The sequence below is a fragment of the Globicephala melas genome, chromosome 21, assembly GCF_963455315.2.
Source record: "Globicephala melas chromosome 21, mGloMel1.2, whole genome shotgun sequence".
In the NCBI taxonomy this organism is placed as follows: domain Eukaryota; kingdom Metazoa; phylum Chordata; class Mammalia; order Artiodactyla; family Delphinidae; genus Globicephala; species Globicephala melas.
Genome location: NC_083334.1, coordinates 29989874 through 30009144, shown reverse-complemented (window position 1 = coordinate 30009144; position 19271 = coordinate 29989874). Strand labels below are relative to the sequence as shown.

At 44.8% G+C, this 19271-nt stretch overlaps 1 protein-coding gene and 1 long non-coding RNA gene across 5 annotated transcripts in view; one reads left to right on the top strand and one right to left on the bottom strand.

Annotated features, from left to right (window-relative positions):
- PLEKHA2 (pleckstrin homology domain containing A2) overlaps positions 1-3216 on the bottom strand; it is a 57120-nt gene extending 53904 nt beyond the window's left edge. The window contains exons 1-2 of one of the 3 annotated variants that reach the window (XM_030833690.2): positions 3054-3216; positions 881-1137 (exon numbers count right to left, since the gene is read on the bottom strand). The gene's annotated coding sequence lies outside the window, so the exon portion shown is untranslated. Of the gene's footprint in view, positions 1-880; positions 1138-2687; positions 2813-3053 lie in introns of those variants that run through there. The other 2 variants (XM_030833671.3, XM_030833709.2) reach the window with 2 other exon arrangements.
- Positions 2441-9783, top strand: LOC132594386 (uncharacterized). Of its 2 annotated transcripts, none has more exons than XR_009560533.1 (4): positions 2441-2789; positions 5651-5796; positions 8566-8685; positions 9484-9783. It is a non-coding gene; the product is annotated as an uncharacterized lncRNA (long non-coding RNA). The 2 variants fall into 2 exon arrangements; XR_009560534.1 differs by lacking the exon at positions 2441-2789 and adding an exon at positions 3265-3309.
- The last annotated feature ends 9488 nt before the right edge of the window (positions 9784-19271 follow it).

Here is a 19271-nt window from a genome sequence, read left to right as displayed (position 1 = left end):
CTGGAATCCCTCACAAGGAAAGACACAAGCTGCCCTCACTCTTCCGTCTACTCCAAGAACCATCATATTTCTCAAAAATTCTCCAAAAGGTTAAAAAAAAACAGTCCAAGAGATCCACCGACTCCATCTCGGCCAGGCCACCCTGAAAGTTAACAGAACCAGGCCTGCGATCAGAAGCCAAGGAAGGGTCTCTGGAGCCACCTCCTGCTTGGCCCGTGGGAGAATCACAGCAGCAGAGATCCGCTCCGCAAATGGATGGCCAAAAGGGAGTCCCAGCTGATGGGAGGGCGAGCCCTTGCCTTTGCACTTTAACCCCAGTGTTTCTCAGGGAGAAGGGGACCTCCCTTTTTATCTCAGCTGGCCGGGCAGAAAGGCAGCCCAAGGTTCGGAGTAAAGGTCAACGGGGCCTTCCAATTACTGTCCCACTACAGCAACCACAGACCTGTGCAGAACAGGAAGCAAGGGACCCCATCCCTCCCACCCCCCAGCCGCCCTATCTCCCTGCCCTGGCCAATTCCCTGGCTCAATGATGGGCTTATATCAGGCAGGGCTAGGATTCTGCTCTTGCCATAGACTGTCACACTATACTATTTGCTCTGCTTCCTTCCTTTCCAAAGCCTAACAGATTGGATTGCCGGAGTCCTCTCCAGCTCACTAAGACACGTGGAAAACTGAAAGTAAGGCAGCGGTGGGAAGAGGGAAGAGGCCGAGCAGTGCAACGCCCCAGCACCCAGATCATCTTTTCCAAGCTCCACGACTATCTCGGCCAAAATAACTACTTACTACAGTTTCAGGGAAACAGAAGAGATATTTACTGCACTGGGGCCACAGCAAGATCTAATTTGAGGCGTTCCAGCCTTTTAACAGGGGCATCACCCACCTGCCCACCTGCCCCATGAAGAAGACCGGAGATCAATGAAGCGCCAGCTGGATGCACATCCGGAGATCGAGGCCCTGCTGCTCCCGGCTCCCTAGTGATCCGGCACTTTCAGCAAATACCAGGCAAGCCAGCAGGAGGGCTGCTCGGAGGGGCGTGGCTGGCTGATGGGGCTGATGACTCTCCCTTCCCATTTTTGCAGAATCTCTCCATAAGTAGGCACCGACCAAAATCTGCATGTCTCCAGGATTTATTTTAACCTCGGGGGAAAACACCAAGCTGAATTACGGTTCAGCACACTACGATGACACGATGGGATTTGCAGGCCCTACTTCCTTATACAGAAGAGAGAAGCAAGCACCAACGACAAGGGAAAAGCAGCACTGCAAACGCTCCACCAAAGGGCAGGTGGTTCCCCAATCCGTACCTAGGTGATTACCCATCTGTGAAGTGAGCGAGGCTCCCATCAGCAGGAGTGCCATAGGCACTTTGTCAAAAGCGGGGCTTACAAGGAGGGCGAAGGATACTTAGGTCCAAAGGCAACACCCAAGGGAAGCCCTCATGAACCAGCTCAGACGAGCTTGAGGCACCACCACATTGCTCTCTTCTCTTCCATTTGGATAGGGGCAAACAATTCATGCTCTTGCAGTCACTCACTCATTCATTCAAGAAACGTTTACTTAGCACCTAGTAGATGTCACACACCAGGCTGGCCACAGAGTCTAGACTGCAAGCTATGGCAAAAGTCACCTGCGTTCAAGTGGCACACGATGGTGAAAGCTAGTATATGAAAGGATGAGAAGGCTGTTAAAGCTTCCTCTGGCTCCTCAAAGCATGCTGGATCTCTATTTTAGCAACTGCATTGTGTCCTAGGCCCTGGTGTACCGCGTGTGTCCTGCATCAGATGGTAAAATCCCTGAAGACAGAGGCTACATTTTGTTCATCACTGCCTTTCGTGTCTTAATTACCCAATAAATGTCAGCTGAATGCAACTGAAATAGAAAACACTTCGATTCTTTCAAGATCTTTGGCTTTACTGTTTCTGAAGGCTTTGCCACCAAACAGAAAAATGATGAAGCTCCAGAAAGGAGGAAAAAGGGGATTGACTTAGATATATTAAGAAAACAGAAGTACAATTTTGGAACTTCAGCCCAAGTGCAACCACCACTCAGCGGACCGAGATGCCTCGGGGGTGTCACCGCTGGCGTCCCGGTAGAATGCCTGTCCCCTCCCCTTCTCTCCCCGTCCCTTACTCTCCTCTGAAAATCCCCATCTGGAGTCCTAAAGAAAGGCGGGGCGGGTGGCGGGAGAAGGAGTTAGAAGGGGAAGATCCACCAAGTAGCAAGGAAACCTTACAGCGAGAGGCTGGGGGTTCAGGGCTGGCCTGGGGAGGAGATGGGTCCGACCCCAGTGAGGTGGCCCTGCCGCGCCTCCTCTCACACTTTTCGTTCCTACAAGGCCTCTCTTTTCCCTTTTCTCTTTTTTTTTTTTTTTTTTTTAATTCGATGAAACAGCAGTCTTCAGAACTGGAGCAGAAGAGGGAAGCGGGTAAGGTGAGGAAGAAGTTCGTGAGACAGACAGACAGCTCCCCTCGAGTGCTTTCCCGACCTGACACCAAATCTGCATTTTAGTACAGTTTCCTTTAAGTCACCCCAGAGTCCGTAGTTCCAGAAGCCCGAGGGGCCCGGGCTGGACCCAGAGGGAAGGGAGGTCTCTCCCTCGGGAGGCTTCTAGGCCTGCCACGGAATAAGGTAATAGGGGAAGAGAAAGATGAGTCTCCACGGCCCCATCCGTGCCCCCGGGGACTTGCCTGCACGTTCTCTGCTCGTCTCCCCTACCCGCTGCCCGGGAAGTCGTGGCCAAGCCGGGGCCCCAGCGCCAGAACCCGCGGAGAAGTTTCGCCGCTGCAAACGTGAGAAAACGCAGCTCCGCAGAACACCCGCCCCCACCCTGCCCGCGGCCCCACCCCGCAGCCCGACCCCTGGCGGCGGCGACCTTGGACACCCCGGGCGCTCCCGAGGGCCGGAGGAGGGGCTGCCCTGCGGGCTCGCCGGGGGCCACCGGAGGCGGCCGGGGGACGGCGGCGACCTCCCCTCGGCCCGCAGGGGGGGCGCTCCCCCCCCGCCCGCCCCTCGGCGCCGCGCCGCTCCCGGGCCCGCGCGGGCGCCCCACTTACCCCGCCGCGCAGGGCCGGGGCTCGGGCAGGGTGCGTGGGTTACATCGGGCTGGGAAGCGCCTCTGGGGCCCCGCGGGCCGTCGCTCTCGGGGGATGTCTGTCGCCGCCAAACTCTCGGGGTCTCTCGCGCCTCTCGCTCCTCTCCCCCTCCCCTCCCCTCCTCCCTCCCCTCCTCCCTCCCTCCTTCTCTCTTGTCCTTCGGCTCTTTTTTCCGGGTTAATTACGTTTCGCATTAAAGCAAAACCCAGCCCCGGATGTGAGTACAATGCTCCGCCGAGCCCGCCGGGGGCGGAGAGGGGTGCCGGGGCGCCGCGGGCTGGGAGGGGGCGCGGCCGGGCGTGCGGGCTGCGCGGACTCGGCGGGGGCGGGGCGCCCGGAGGCGGCCCCAGAGGCTGCGCGCCGGGACCACCTCGGCCGCGCAGGGGGAGGCCCTGCTTCCGACGCCGGCCCCGGGCAGCAGGTGTCCGAGTGGGAAAGGGGCCCGGGGATGAGGGCATCCTAGAAACAGGGAGACGAGCCGGCCCGCGGGCTCACTCTTTACCCCGTTTATTCTTCCCAAAGCACCCACCTCCTCCCCCAGCCCGCTCCAGCGACTTCAGCCGGGCCTTCCCCGGACCCAGAGCCTTCAGCCATCGGGGTTTAGGGTTAGCGTCGAAGGAAGCATCTCAGATTCTCCCGGGTTGTCATGCATGTGCCCCAGGAGCCCAAGGGGGTCGTAAGTTCTAACGGCTGTATAGGGACTTTTTCAGAGCGTGGCGCAAAGACGCCTTTCCAGCCCTCGGAGCGGGAGGGAGCTCTGGGGGAAAATGGGAAACAGACAAGCAGCAGGTATTAAGTAATATTGCCAAGAGGAACCGAAGAGAACTGTCGGGTGCCGGTGCAGCCTCTGCGTTACCGCATTTGATCCACGCTGCAACCTAATGGGTATCAATCCCCTTCACGATGAGGAAACCGAGACTCAGAGACGTTAAGGAATTTGCCCTGGGTCCCACAGTTATCAATGGCTCGTCTGTCAGGTTCTGATGCCGGCCTCGCACGTGAGGAGATAGATATTTCAATGTACATGCAGCCAGGCACATAACATTCGAAACACAGAAACGTAGTGGATTGACCCTGGGATGGAGGACCGACCGGGAGCTGCGATTCCTGGGGATTTTGGTGCAAATATAGTTGATAAGGTCGAGTCCTAGTTACAAGGCTTTGACGCAGGGGAGGGCCGAAGAAGACCCTTGAGGCTAGATGGGCGGGATTGCGGGAAAGGCGGGTCCACGTCCCAGTGTTGGAAGGGGAAAGGCAGACTGTTAAAAAGTCTCCAGGACCTGAGGTAGCAAAGCCTGGGGGAAGGGGGGCCCCAGCCAGACGAGCTGGGAGGAAGGTAGGACCACGCTCAGCACACACCCCGAAAGCACTAGTGATGAAACCACACGTTTCCTCTTCCATTTTGATTGCCAAAGCAAAAATGAACCGACCTGCTCTCTCAGGTGTGAAAAAAGACTGTTTGCTTTAGAACATTTTGCTTTGAATGAGGAAGGAAAGGGGGACACAAGAAAAAAAGCATTTCCTTTGAAATAAATACATCAACGTCAATTTTTTTTTTTCTATCTGCTCATGAAGATTTTTGCCACTCACATAAATTTCAGGCAGAGCATATACTCTGGAACCAGATGGCCTGGGTTTGAATCCCAGCTGTGGTGCTTATTAGCTTTGATCCCAGAGCAAGTGACAACTTTTCCGTGCCTTATTTTCTACATCTGGATGCTTACAAAGAGTGAATGAGCTAACATTTGTAGAGTGTTTGGATTACTGCCGAACGTGAAGTAGGTGCTATGTAAATGTTTTTGAATTTAAAAATTAGATTATGGTTTTCAGGGTGAAATGGAACAAAATTCCATCCAGCTCCCAGTAAATCCGACTGGAACGGATGGTTTCCAGTATGAGCCATGAGGTAAAAAGTCTCAGATTCCATGGTACGGTTCATATTAAAACCCATAAAACTCTAGTCCCTGTGGGGCCTGCCTGAGTTACTCAGTCACAGAGCCACAAATATTTCCTGAGCACTACTGTATTGGATGCCTGGGAGGCAAAGCTCGGCGAGAGGATGCAAGTGTTACTAGGAGGTTGACGCAGCCTTGTATCCCTCCTGGAAATGCCATGAAAATGGCACAGAGTGACAAAGTACTACCAACTTTTAGAGGAACAAGACGTGTGTGTGCGCGCACACGCATATGTTTGGGAGGGGTCCTCGAGAAGGAAGTAGTGAATTTTGAAATGGGCCTGAGAAGATGGGGACAATTTGACTCCAGTGTTGGGCTGGGGTGGGGGTGGGGGTCATCAGTGCACTTTGGATGATGCTTGTACTTCACTGGGATCCCCGTTTACTGCCACATTTATCGCTAGCCAGGACCTGGCCCCAGTTAGATTACAGTTTCTTCTCTGACTCCTGTACTTCCACTGTTTCCTCAGAGGTCTCCTGCCACCCCCTCCCATAGTGGCACAGAGTGTCTATTGCGTCTGAGCCCTGCTGTGGTCCTTTTGCCATCTCTGACACATTTTGAAAGTATTTACATTGACTGATTTTATGCATTCATTTTTTTCAGTGCAATAAACAGCCCGGATGTCTGAAAATGTGACTCCGTCTATTGGGAAAGGAATGTCAAAAAAGGCCTTTCACATCAGCTATCTCAGTCCCCTGTTGTATCAGTGCAAGATGAGGTTCAACAATTTGCTGAAGGTTTTGCAGCTGGTTAGTGGCAGAGGTGTTTCTGGAACCCAGGGTTGACTACCCCCAGAATCTTCTAGTATTGATGTGGGAACCTTTCCATGAAGATGGAGACTACTGGTCCAGAACCTAAGAATTTAAACAGAGAGCCTTATACTCTATACCCATTTATGCACTTTTCTATTCATTTTCAGTGTTCACGGCTGGGTAACTAGATGCCCTAACGACCTTCAGTGGTGAGCCAGGGCACCCTCTGGGGAACCACATTGTGCTCTGTCCTTAGAGACACCCATTATGGAAGGTACCAGGCTGAAGCTGGGGCCGGGTAGTTCCGTTGGGGAAAGTGTGGGACTGAAGAGGCCAAGGTCAGTGGTTGATCCTGGTTCAGGCCAGTTAATTTCGCACAAAGATGAATTGCTCCAAGGCCATCACACTTCTAGTGCTAGCTGGTCATTTTATAAAGAGTTGTTGTTGGTTTCAATAGCAAAGTACCATCCATTTCTAGAAAGATTACTCAAACTACTATTGTTCTATTCAGTCCTATTCATTCAGCAAACAATGATCTGAACCTATTAACTATTTTTCCTCCCATATATCTTGTACTTACTTATTTTCCAGGTACTTACTAAATGTTAATTGCTTTACCTGTATTGTCTCATTTAAGTCTTACAACACTGGGAGTAAGGTGCTACCATTTCCCCATTTTATAGATGAGATGTCTAAAACATGGAGACCAAGCCTAGTTACAAGCCTGTGCAGTCTGACGCCAGAGCTGGCCCCCTCTTAACCACCAAGTTTGTGAAGGATTCAGGAAGACATAAAACAAGACTCTTTCCCTCCACATTTTCGATAATTATCATCATTTAGAATCTCCTTTCCTTTTCAGCTAGCAATTTCATGTCCAAAGATTTGTCCTACAGAAAGTCATCCAGAGATATATATAGTATAGATGGAGTGTATGTTTATTTGTATATACGAAGTGTATATCTGGAATATATATACACATTTGCTGCAGCATAATAGTGAAATTTGGAAATCACTGTCATTCTCATCAGCAAGGGATTGAACAGGTAAATACCATTAGTGCCATATAATCTTATACTATGCAGCTGTTAAAAAAGAATGAAAAATACTATATGAAATTTTTTCTATATGAAAAAATACTAAATAAGTAGGACTAAAAAAGGTACAAAGGTGCCTGTATAATACAATCCCATTTCTGTAAATAAAAACCGTACATATTTATTACATGAAAAAAAGTCTAAAAGACTATATTCCAAGCTGTTAGCCACAGTTCTCTTAGGGCATGGGAAGAGGGACTATAATGACGAATCTCACTTTCTAAGAGATGTATTTCTGTAATGTGTTATTTTTTGCAATAAGCCTGCATACATTTGCTTATCAAAGAAGAACAATAATGATTTAAAATTATAATGAAAAATTTTAAAGTTCTATGAGAAAGCATATCGCATCCCTCAAGAATCCCATCATTTAGTTGGGAGGGAATGTAACAAAAAGAAAGAAAAGCCAGAAACTAACACAAGCAGGGACAAGAGGAAAGAGAAAATTTTGTGGGAAAAAAACAACCAGCTGGGGTTGAGAGGTGCAGGAGAAAATGTATGAAGGAGATAGCACTTTGGAAGAACCTTGAAGGTGTAGATAGTGTAAAATGTGGAAGCTGGAGAGGGGCATGAGAATAAATGGGTTCCAGATAAAGGGACTGGTCCTGTGCAGCTGGAGCACGGTGGAAGCAGGGAGGATGAAGAAAGGATTTTCATGGGGAACAAAACAGGAAAGAAAGGTTGCTGGAGGGTCTTTATTGCTAAGCAAATGAGTTTTACTTTATTACTTTAGGCTTTAAGAGCCACTGGAGGTTTTTGAACAAGGAAGTGACACTATTAGAAGTAAATAAGCAGCAATTTCATAGTTCATGACTGCATGGTAACTGGTCTCTTAACACCAAGCTGCCACCGGGATGTGACTCCTGACTCTGTTCCTAATTAACTCTGTAGCCATGGACCAGTTACTCTGCTTCTCTGTATTTCTATAAAATGGAGAAGGTGGTGATAACAGATAACTTATCTCATACCATTGCTGTTGAGACTGAGTTAATGTTTTTAGGGCACATGGTAATTGCTGAGAATGTCTGTTAAACTTTAACAATCAGCTTCATACCTTTGAATTAAAATCTTTGCATTTCATTTTGAAACTTCTATTACAAAGAGCTAACATTACACGACAAATTATTAACTATTCTTTCTTCACACTTTCACAGGTTTATAGATTATTAATTCCATTTTACAGGTGGAAGACTTTAGGTTTTTAAGGAGAGATACAGTCTCAGAATCACATAGCAAGACATGAGTTGTGAGTCCTGGTTCAGTGATCCCTGCCCAACACCCAAGGTTATCACTTAGCTCCAATTCTCAGAGCCTTGAGAATAGGAAAAATAGAAAAACATTGACAATTTCTGTTTATAGGATAAGGGAAACAGCAGTAAGGGACAGTAATAAAATAAAATCAAAAACGAGAAAACTTTGGTGAAATACCTGGAAGTGTGTATATAAAATCAAATTTATAATATATATATATATGTATATATATCTGGTGAATTATGCTACTTCCATAATAAAAGTCATATGTTGAAGACCTAACTTCCAATCTGACTGCATTTGGAGGTAGAGCTTTTAGGAGGTAATTAAGGTTGAATGAGTTTATAAGGGTGAGGTCCTAATCCGATAGGATTGATGGCCATATAAGAAGAGGAAGAGATCTCTCTCCCTGTCTCCACAGCACCAAGAAAAAGCCGTGTGAACACACAGCAAGAAGGCAGCCGTCTGCAGTCCTAGAAGAGAGCTCTCACCAGAGCGCAACCATGCTGGCAACCCCATCCCAGACTCCAGCCTCCAGACGGTGAGAAAATAAATTTCTGTTGTTTAAGCCACCCACTCTATAGTACTTTTTATACTCATACATATATATAGACATTACATATGTACACATGCCAAAATTACTTCCCTGTGACAAAGTTTGGAAAACATTGCCATACTGCTAAATCTGATACTAATATAAACTTCAAAATGAAGTGCCCATCCAGTCCCCAGAAATAAGAGTCTCCTGGCTAAATGCACCATTCCTATTGATTCATGCTGATGATATTGTTTTTCCGTCAGTTTGAACAAGGGCAGTGCATGGCTTGGAATCCTGCATCCCCAGTGATGCCCTGTGATTACAAGGGAAGAACTGGGCCTGTGGAATCAGAGAGAGAGAATGAATAGATAGATACCTTAGGTTTGGATCCTTGACCTTGCTTTCGTACTAAATTTTATTTTTGACCTTGCTTTCGTACTAAACTTTATTTTTGCTTAGACTAGTTTCATAATTCATTTCCTCAGCACCGAGCCTACATAGGGGCTACGATTAGAAAATACTGGGGGTGAATATAGTTAAAGTTGGCAACTGGAATAAACTATCTGGTTTATTCCAAGAGATGCCTATGGTGGTCAGTGAAGCGGGTTGGCTGTTACTTCAGTGGTTCACAACACAAGCTGGTGATTACAAAACAAAGAAAATCAAACAGGGTATTTGAACAGATGGATTTATGTCCTTCCATTATTTTGTCAATAGGAAATATATGCACACTATACAAAGTTCAAAAGGTACAAAAGAGGAAGAGTGAACAAATATTTTATTTTTAAAAATTCTTTCTAGGGGCTTCCCTGGTGGTGCAGTGGTTAAGAATCCACCTGCCAATGCAGGGGACATGGGTTCGAGCCCTGGTCCGGGAAGATCCCACATGCTGCAGAGCAACTAAGCCCGTGTGCCACAACTACTGAGCCTGCGTGCCACAACTACTGAAGCCTACGCGCCTAGAGCCCATGCTCCGCAACAAGAGAAGCCACCGCAATGAGAAGCCCGTGCTCTGCAACGAAGAGTAGTCCCCGCTCACCACAACTAGAGAAAGCCCAAGCACTGCAGTGAAGACCCAATGCAGCCAAAAATAAAATAAATAAATTTATAGAAAGAATCCTTTCTATTTCTGAATTTTCCAAGTATTCTTCAATAAGCATGTATTATTTTATGATTATAGGAAAAAAGTTAGCTTTATAAGCAAATAACTAGTTTTTAATTTAAAAGTACCTCAGAGATCTCACAGCTGCTTTGTGATTTAAAAAAAAAGCAACAACATACCACTAACTTTATCTTCAACTTAAAAATAATTGTGTCTTTGATATATTTTTCAAGAAATTTTAGCCAACTTTATATCCATTCATGTTAAAATTCCTGCCACTGGAAAAGATATACAAAACTGACTGGCAGTTTGAACCCCGAGAACTGGTGAAACTCAGTATGAGTCACTGGAGACAGGTAATTTGCTAAGGAATCTTCTTTCAAATTTCATCATAATTTGTATGATGACTCCACATGTCTGTCAAATGTTGTTAAAATTAAGTGCAACACTAGGCTGGAGGTTTTAGCCCAGTCCAGCTTAACTCCTTCATTTAGGAATTAAACAATAACAAGCTAGATTTATCCTTACACCTAATGCATAATGATGGTTTGGATGTTCTAATTGGATAAGTGGCCAAATGCTCCCTCCAGCATATAATGTCAGAAGATGTCACAGTCCTGGTTTGCTGCAAAGACATATCAGGAACATGGTCCTGACCTGGAGGTCACTTTCTGGTAACTTCAATCCCTGGAACAGAACTCTGAACCGGAAGGTAAGAGGGGAAGAGCCTCTGCGTAGCCAAGTCCCTGCATCTTCATGGAGATGCCTTTCTTAGGCTTGCTCTTTGATTCTGGCTGAAGATCTAATTTCAGAAGGTCCAGTTATGTGGTTTCCCAGTCCTCAGTGGATTAGAAACCAAGAAAATAAAAAAGCTTTTGGAGACGGAGGAGGGAGGGGGAGGAGAAAATGACTTTATTCAGTTCATTCCTCTCTGTAAGTGGATTAGCTGACAACAACAAAGGAGGGAAAGAAAAGTTAACAAGCATTCCCAGAGGTTATATGTGCCCCAGACAATCTTCTTCATTCCCAGTGATGACCTTGGGGTAGGAAAATGTGTTTGAACTGTGATCAGAAATTTTCATATAGTTTTGCTGGTAAGAGTGGTGGCCTCTGGGGAGGAGATCACTTCTGAGGTGGTAAGAGGAGACAGGACTCATTCATGCTCTTGTATATTTTTCAGATATTATATTATGTGCATTATGTTTCTTTTGCTTAAAAATAAATTTTTAAAAAATTATTTAATGCCCCCACAAAAGACTTTACAAATAAAAAGTACATAAAAGAAAAGTGTATAAATTAAAATATTGGAGACCTGAAACCATAAAACTCTAGAAGAAAACATACTGGGTGAGCTCCTTGACATTGGCCTTGGCAATGATTTCTTTGGATTTAACACCAAAAGCAACAAAAGGCAACAAAAGCAAAAATAAACAGGTGGGGCTACACCAAACCAAAAAGCTTCTGCACAGCAAAGGAAACCGTCAACAAGATGAAAAGGCAACCTACGGAATGGGAGAAAATACTTGCAGTATCTGATAAGGGATTAATATCCAAAATATGTAAAGAACTCATACAACTCAACAACAAAAAAACAAACAATCTGATTTTTTAAATGGGCAGAAAAACTGAATAGACATTTTTCCAAAGAAGATATACAGGTAATCAACAGGTACATGAAAAGATGCTCAACATCACTAATCATCAGGGAAATGCAAATCACGACCACAATGAGATGTCACCTCACACGTATCAGAATAGCTATCATCAAAAAGACAGCAAATGACAAGTTGGCAAGGATGTGGAGAAAAGGGAACCCTCAGGCACCGTTGGAATGCAAATTGGTATAGCCACTATGGAAAACAGTATGGAGGTTCCTCAAAACATTAAAAATAGAACTACCATGTGATCCAGCAGTTCCACTTCTGTGTATATATCAGAAGGAAACAAAATCACTATCTCAAAAAGATATCTGCACTCCCATGTTCACTGCAGCATTAGTTACAATAGCCAGGACATAGAAACAAAGTGTGTCCACTGACAGATGAATAGATAAAGAAAATGTGGTGTGTATATATATATATATATATATGTATATATATATAGACACATATATATATAGACACACACATATATATAGACACACATATATATATAGACACACATATATATATGCAATGAAATATATGCAACCATAAAAAAGAAGGAAATCCTGCCATTTGCAGCAACATGGATGGACCTTGAAGGCATTATGCTAAGTAACGTGAGACAGAGAAAAAGAAATGCTGTATGATCTCACTTATATGTGGAACCTAAAAAACCACTGTGGAAAACAATATGGAGGTTCCTTAAAAAACTAAATATAGAACTACCATATGACCCAGCAATCCCACTACTGGGCATATACCCTGAGAAAACCATAATTCAAAAAGACTCATGTACCACAATGTTCATTGCAGCTCTATTTACAATAGCCAGGACATGGAGGCAACCTAAGTGTCCATCAACAGATTACTGGATAAAGAAGATGTGACACATATGTACAATGGAATATTACTCAGCCATAAAAAGAAATGAAATTGAGTTATTTGTAGTGAGGTGGATGGACCTAGATGGAATCTAAAAAAAAAATGGTACTGATGAACCTAGTTGCAGGGCAGGAGTAAAGATGTAGACATAGAGAATGGACTTGAGGACACAAGGTGGGAGGGAGAAGCTGGGGTGAAGTGAGAGTAGAATCGACATATACACACTACCAAATGTAAAATACTTAGCTAGTGGGAAGCAGCTGCATAGCACAGGGAGATCAGCTCCGTGCTTTGTGACCACCTAGAGGGCTGGGATAGGGAGGGTGGGAGGGAGATGCAAGAGGGAGGGGATATGGGGACATGTGTATGCATATGGCTGATTCACTTTGGTGTACAGCAGAAACTAACACAGTATTGTGAAGCAATTATACTCCAATAAAGATCTATTAAAAAAACAAAACAAAACAAAACATTGAACTTATAGAAACAGAGAACAGATTGGTGGTTGCCAGAGGTTAGTGTGGGGTGAGGGGAATGTATGAAGGTGGTCAAAAGTGCAAACTTCCAGTTATAAGATAAATAAGTTCTGGGGATGGATGCATGGTAACTATAGTTAACAATACCATATAGTATATTTGAAAGTTGATAAGAGAGGAGATCTCAGAAGTGCACATGACAGAAAAGAACTGTCATTTACTCTTCAGTTCTGATGTGAAGAACGGTGCTTCTTTACTCTCCTATTTCAACTGCTACAATCCCTGTGACCGAGCTTCCCCCCACGTGGATGTGGATTTCCTTTGCCATTTGGGCATATGGTTGCTTGCATTCGTTTTTTTGCCTTCCTTGAAAAGAAAGTCCACCAGAACCTTGGCTGGTATGCGAGAAAGTCATTCTCCAGAGGGGTGCACATCAGGGTCGGTTAGATCATTTCAATTAGTTACCATCCAACCCTGAGGTAGCTCCCCTGTACTCAGAAGGTGACAAGCAAGCATTACAGTAGAAGTCAAGTCCGTTAGAACGCAGCTTGTAATTACATGTTACTGAGTACACCATGAGTCAAATCATGGTCACTGAAATGTAACTGCATGTTCTTGAAATAGTTCAGCCTTGAGGTCTAGGGGCTGATTTATTTCTGGTTTCTCCAATTTAAGCCCTTGTATCATGACCGTGGAACTACCACCCAGTTCAGAGTAGATGGGCAACATGATGAGGTACAAAGAACTGGGGACTACGAATCCTCTGAAATTGTAGGTAAAATGATGTCTACATTTTTTTATTGTTCAAAGTTGTAAAGTATCTAGAAATATAAGGATTATGAGCAGAAATGTTGGGAAGACAATGATATGAAGTGGTGGTCTTCAAACTTTTCTTTACCAACACCCCCTAAAAAAATGATAGAAAACTACATATCTCTGCAAACATTTTTAAATTGACATGTGTAACTTTTAATCACAGGTTTGAGTGGTTCAAAGGATGTATTCTGTTAGCATGGTATATTTTAAAATAAAACTGTCATATAGCTTTTTTTTTTTTTTTTTTTTGGCCATGCTGCAGGGCTTGTGGGAACCGGCAGTGAAAGTGTGGAGTCCTAACCAGTGGTCCACCAGGGAATTCCCATAACACTCTTTTAAAATGTATCCAACAGAATCTAATACCACAGTAACTTGACACTTACCATCATTCCTTTTTCAAAATGAACAAGCAGTTCTTTAACAGTCAGAAATGTTAAATCCTTTCCTTTCTTCCTGGAACTCTATATTCATTCCACTTCTTCTAAACAAGTGTATCCAAATGTCATATTTTTATGACATCTTTTATTATTTGAACATCTCTTATTGATTACCCCCTCACATTTTCTGAAGCAAAAATGCCTATGTAAATAGATTTCCAATTTAAAATTTTAAAACTATCCCACGACCTTCAGGCTCCGAGTGTTAAAACATTTTTTGGAAACTAAGTCATCATTACAATTATTTGTTAACAAGGTAAATATATATGTTATTGATCACTAAACATAGAGCAGTAAAATGTTATTGGAAATTATTCCCTTAATACATAAATATATGTACTTTTATATATTTACATACATATGTAATTAGTTTAAATATCCATTAATTAATATTACTTAGGGAAGAAAGAGCTGGTTTAGCACCAGTATTATCCGTCTTACTCGTTTTTTTTTTTTTTAACACATGGAAAAAGAGTAAGGAAAAGAAGTGTCTAAGACCTCATGGGAACTAAGTAACAGCAACAGAACCGGAAGTCATGTAAAGACAACCACAGACACATACCTGGGCTATATGGCAATCACAATGTAATTTGAGAACTGGAAGATTTCTATTCCTCAAGGTCCAATTCTAGCTTTAGAGACCCATCTATTTCTCATTTTTATGAACGTAGGCACTGAGAAACCTTGTTCACATGAACAAATTGGTGAGGCTGTTATGACAGTGCTTAGGGCTGATGAGAAGGAAGGAAAATTGGGACATACTTCTGGGCTCACGGCTTCAGAGCGGCGTCTGGAAAGACTCAATGAACACAAACCCCGTGTGAAGATTTCTAGCGAGTCCACCTTTGTCAGGGAGCTAAAAATCTGTTTTTCAGCAGAGCCGAATTTGGCAGTGTCATTCAATTTTTTGAACTCCTTCGAGCTATAGGTCAGACATCATGTCAAAAATTACTCTATGGGGGAGGTTGGAGGGCAGGGAGCATATGGGAACATTCTGTACTTTCTGCTCAATTCTGCTGTGAACCTAAAACTGCTCTAAAAAATAAAGCCTATTTTTAAAAAAATTGTTGTAATGATCTATCAGTGGTCAACTCAATTAGGCTTTTTTCCTCCAAGTTTTATGGAAAGCCATCAATTGGAAGCCACCTACCTTGTGAAATGATTTGTACCTCAGTTACAAAAGGCATTTGCTTTCTCAACAAAAACACAGATATTTCTAATCATCCCTTGTCTTGGCCCTGGAGGCTTTTACAACAAAGGGCAATGCCTTTCTTTCCTTTTTTAGAAGAGAGAGAGGGCCGGTGTGAAAGGGCAGGCGGGAGCAGAGAAGACGGGCATGAAACCCCACTCTCTCTCCATCTCAGGCAGATGGAGAAACTGATTCTCTAAGACTGTGTGCCCCGTGGGTGCCCATCCTTTAAACATCACCTGAGGGTGGCGATTTAAGAGCTACCTCAAATACACAGAATTATAAGGTCAGATTTTTAATAACGAATTCGCTGTTTATCTGAAATTCAAATTTAACTGGGAGTCCAGTATCTACAGTCTATCTGGCAACCCTTTCTAATCCTCATCATTCTTTTTAAGAGATGAGAAAAACTGAGACCTGGACAGAACAAAGTACTGGACCAAGGGACTTTTATTTCTCCATCTACCTGATTCTCAAATGTAATTACTGTTTTCTCACCTCTCATCATGGGGCCCATCTTTATCTGTCCTCCTACGGTGTTCCCATCCTTCTCACCCAAAGCAAAAACAACAACAATAACAAAATATGATGGTATTCCTGAAAGGACCAAGTTTTGGAGGAAACCAGGGCCAGGAATTGGTTTGAGAGAAGCAGAGACAGCGTGTGGGTACAGTGTGGGCAAAGCATCTCTGCCCTGTCGCCTTGAAAACAGTGGCTAAAAAAAAGGAGAGGGAACAGCAGCTGCTGCAATCAGGGCAGACACCAAATTTATATAAAATGTGTGAATAGTCCCCTTTGCAGGCCAGCCCGTGGATACATAAGAGAAAATATTATTCAAGTCCAGCCTCATATCGGATCACCTTTGCCGCCACCCTGAGCTGCTTCTTAGGAAAGACACCAAGCAGGCCTTTTGTTTTCTCTTTCCCCTTCTGTTCTGTTTACTACCAGTGCCCTCTCTCGCACCCCCAAACACCAAAAGTCATTTGAATTTCAAGCCTTTTTTTGGCCTCCCTGTGGGTGTGGGAGGACCTCCCTTGAGAATTGCTCTGGATCTAGTCGGCTACATCCGTAATTTGACAGAATCTCTGTCGTACCCCACCACCACCTCCCGTTCTTTTTTTTTTTCTCGGTACGCGGGCCTCTCACCGTTGTGGCCTCTCCCGTTGAGGAGCACAGGCTCCGGACATGCAGGCCCAGCGGCCATGGCTCACGGGCCCAGCCGCTCCGCGGCATGTGGGATCCTCCCGGACCAGGGCACGAACCCGCGTCCCCTGCATCGGCAGGCGGACTCTCAACCACTGCGCCACCAGGCAAGCCCCCCACCTCCCGTTCTTAATGCATGGGACATTCGGATGCCTCCACCCCCAAACTTCCTCTACCTCATCCTTAGTGAGAAGAGCCCCCCAGGAATGCCCAGCCTCCACTTACCCGCCCCGGTTTGGGAAGAGCAAAGCTCTTGGCCAAGGGACCCAGCTCGGCCAGCCAAGTGCTACCAAGGACAAGGTGACAGTGACAAGGAGGAAGGCTAGACCTGAGCCCCTCGGTTCAGGAGACCCAAGGCAAGTTCCTGTTTCAGAGACAGCTTTACAAACTGATCAAGTTCAGAGAGGGGTGTGTGTACTTGCCTCTCCCCAAATCTCCCACATGACCCCCTTGATCTTCCCCCAGGGGGACAGCTGGTCTGCTTTTCTAAAGAACCTCTCTAGACCTAACCCTGTCCCTCCCTGCCCCACCGTCCTCATGGCCATTCCTTAGCTGGTGTCTCAATACTCTGGTACATTTTTGTTCTTGACAAGAAAAAGGAAAGGGAAAAAAAAATGAGGAAGAGAAAAAGGATGGCACATCGGAGTTTTTTGTGGTTTGGGACAGTTTTAGTGCAAGGTTTTCAGGACTTGATTTCCCCTGGTCCTTTCCATGCTGAAGACGGTGCTCAGTAACGTGGCTGGTTACCAGTGGGACGTGTATTCTCCTTCTGATCCAACACAAGATGCTCTCCCTAGATTTGGAGGTGGGAGGGAGGAGATGGCACGGGTGATGTCCAAGGATGAAGAGCCCGTTTCAGATGGGATCTTCTGCGATAAGCAGAGCCCCTGCCTTCAGTTCTGCAGATGGACACTGAGCCCAGCAGGGGCACCAGAGTGGGGGGCTCACCTCTCCTGTGGAAAGAGACGGGGTGGGAGCGGGAGGGACTGAGGAAGAAAGAAATAAAAGGAAGGAAGGAAGAAAGAAAGAGAGGGGGAGAGAGAGGGAGGATAAATTTGTATATTCCTCTATTTTGACAGCTTCCTTATATTAAAATGGGTATAGAGACACAGACATAGAGGAAAAATGTATGGATACCAAGGGGGAAAGGGGTGAAGTGGGATGAATTGGGAGATGGGGATTGACGTATATACACTATTGATACTATGTATAAAATAGATAACTAATGAGGACCTACTGTATAGCACAGGGAACTCTACTCGGTGCTCTGTGGTGACCTAAATGGAAAGGAATTCCAAAAAAGAGGGAATATATGTATATGTGTAGCTGACTCACTTTGCTGTACAGTAGAAACTAACACAATATTGTAAAGCAACTATACTCCAATAAAAATTTAAGAAAAAAAACGTATCAATAAAAAATTCTTAAAAACAGTAAATAATTAAAAATTATTTTGAATTTAAAAAATAGGTATAATAATGTCTAACATACAATGTTATTATAAGGAATAAATAAAATAAAAATGCCCGGTAGTACAGAGCCTGACATACAGTAGATGCTAAATTAATTTTGTTGAGCATGAAGGGCACTTACACTTATGTTGTGTTTGCTTATCTGTTTGTCTTACCCCCCAGACTCTGAATGTCTTACTCATTTCCATAACCCCTGTACCTATGACGATGCCTGCAATATAGTAGACACTCAATACATATTTTTGAATTAATTCATCAGTTAATTAATACCCTGTCCCACCCTCACCTGGCCCCATTTTCCTTCCTGGTCAAGAGCTCTTTACCCTCTCTCACTATGCTCCCTGGGCCAAGGTTCTGGAACTCAAACTCTGAACAAAATTTGTTGGACCTGCAATGGATGAAATGCCAGTACTCTACTTCCCAGAAATACCAAAGAGTTTTCCCAGCAAGCACAAGGAAGGCAAGAGATTAGGAAGGGCAGACTGCGGAGCGTTGGTATTTCTAAGTCCATTGCAGAACCGTGATGTGTTTAAATTAAAACCAGAGTCCAAGGTACTACTTATATTCAAAGTATTTTAAAAAGCAGAGGACATCAGCCTCCCCAACGCAGTCAAGGAGGGAGGAACAGCGTTCTAGAAGAGAGAAAGACAGAGGAGGGATTGAGGAAGGAAGAAAAAGAAGGAAAGAAGGAGAGAAGGGAGGAGGGAGGGAGGGAGGAAGGGAAGGAGAGAAACAGAGGAAAGAAAGAAAGCTGGAACAGTGAATTTTCAAATAGGCGTGTGGAAATCTGAGTCAGGCATGATCTACTGAACACATAATTTTATCTCTGCTGCTTTGCAAACCTCCACTAAAATGGCAGTAAGGGAGGAGAGGAGCATACATCCTCAAGGACAAAGAACGTGAAAACAGCCACAACCAACAATAAATGTTAAACCTTTAAGAAACACAAAAGCTATGATCAGTGGAAACTAACTTACCTACGATATCAGAAAAACCTAGACCTGTGCAAATTGGAAGCAGCAAGAAACCAGCTGTTTGGCATCTCCAAGCCCCAGACAGGCTGGGGGATTCAAGGACCAGGAGCCTCTGAAAGGAGTGGGGAGGGAGATATGGTTTGGGTGGGGCTGGAAACAGGAAGATGGGTTGAAACCTTGCGTGAGGAGGAAGAAGACTGAGGTTGAACAAGGAAGGCTCAGGGCTTAGGGTCCAGGCTCCACCAAGGACAGAAATAAGACAGTGGAGTGACAGCCCGCATAATGAACAGAATGCCAACACTCACCCCCCATCTCCCTTGCCCAATTTGGCTGGAAAAATGCTGAAGAAGGCTTATACCTCCCCAATTCTCACCCCCAAACCTAGGCAGGAACGT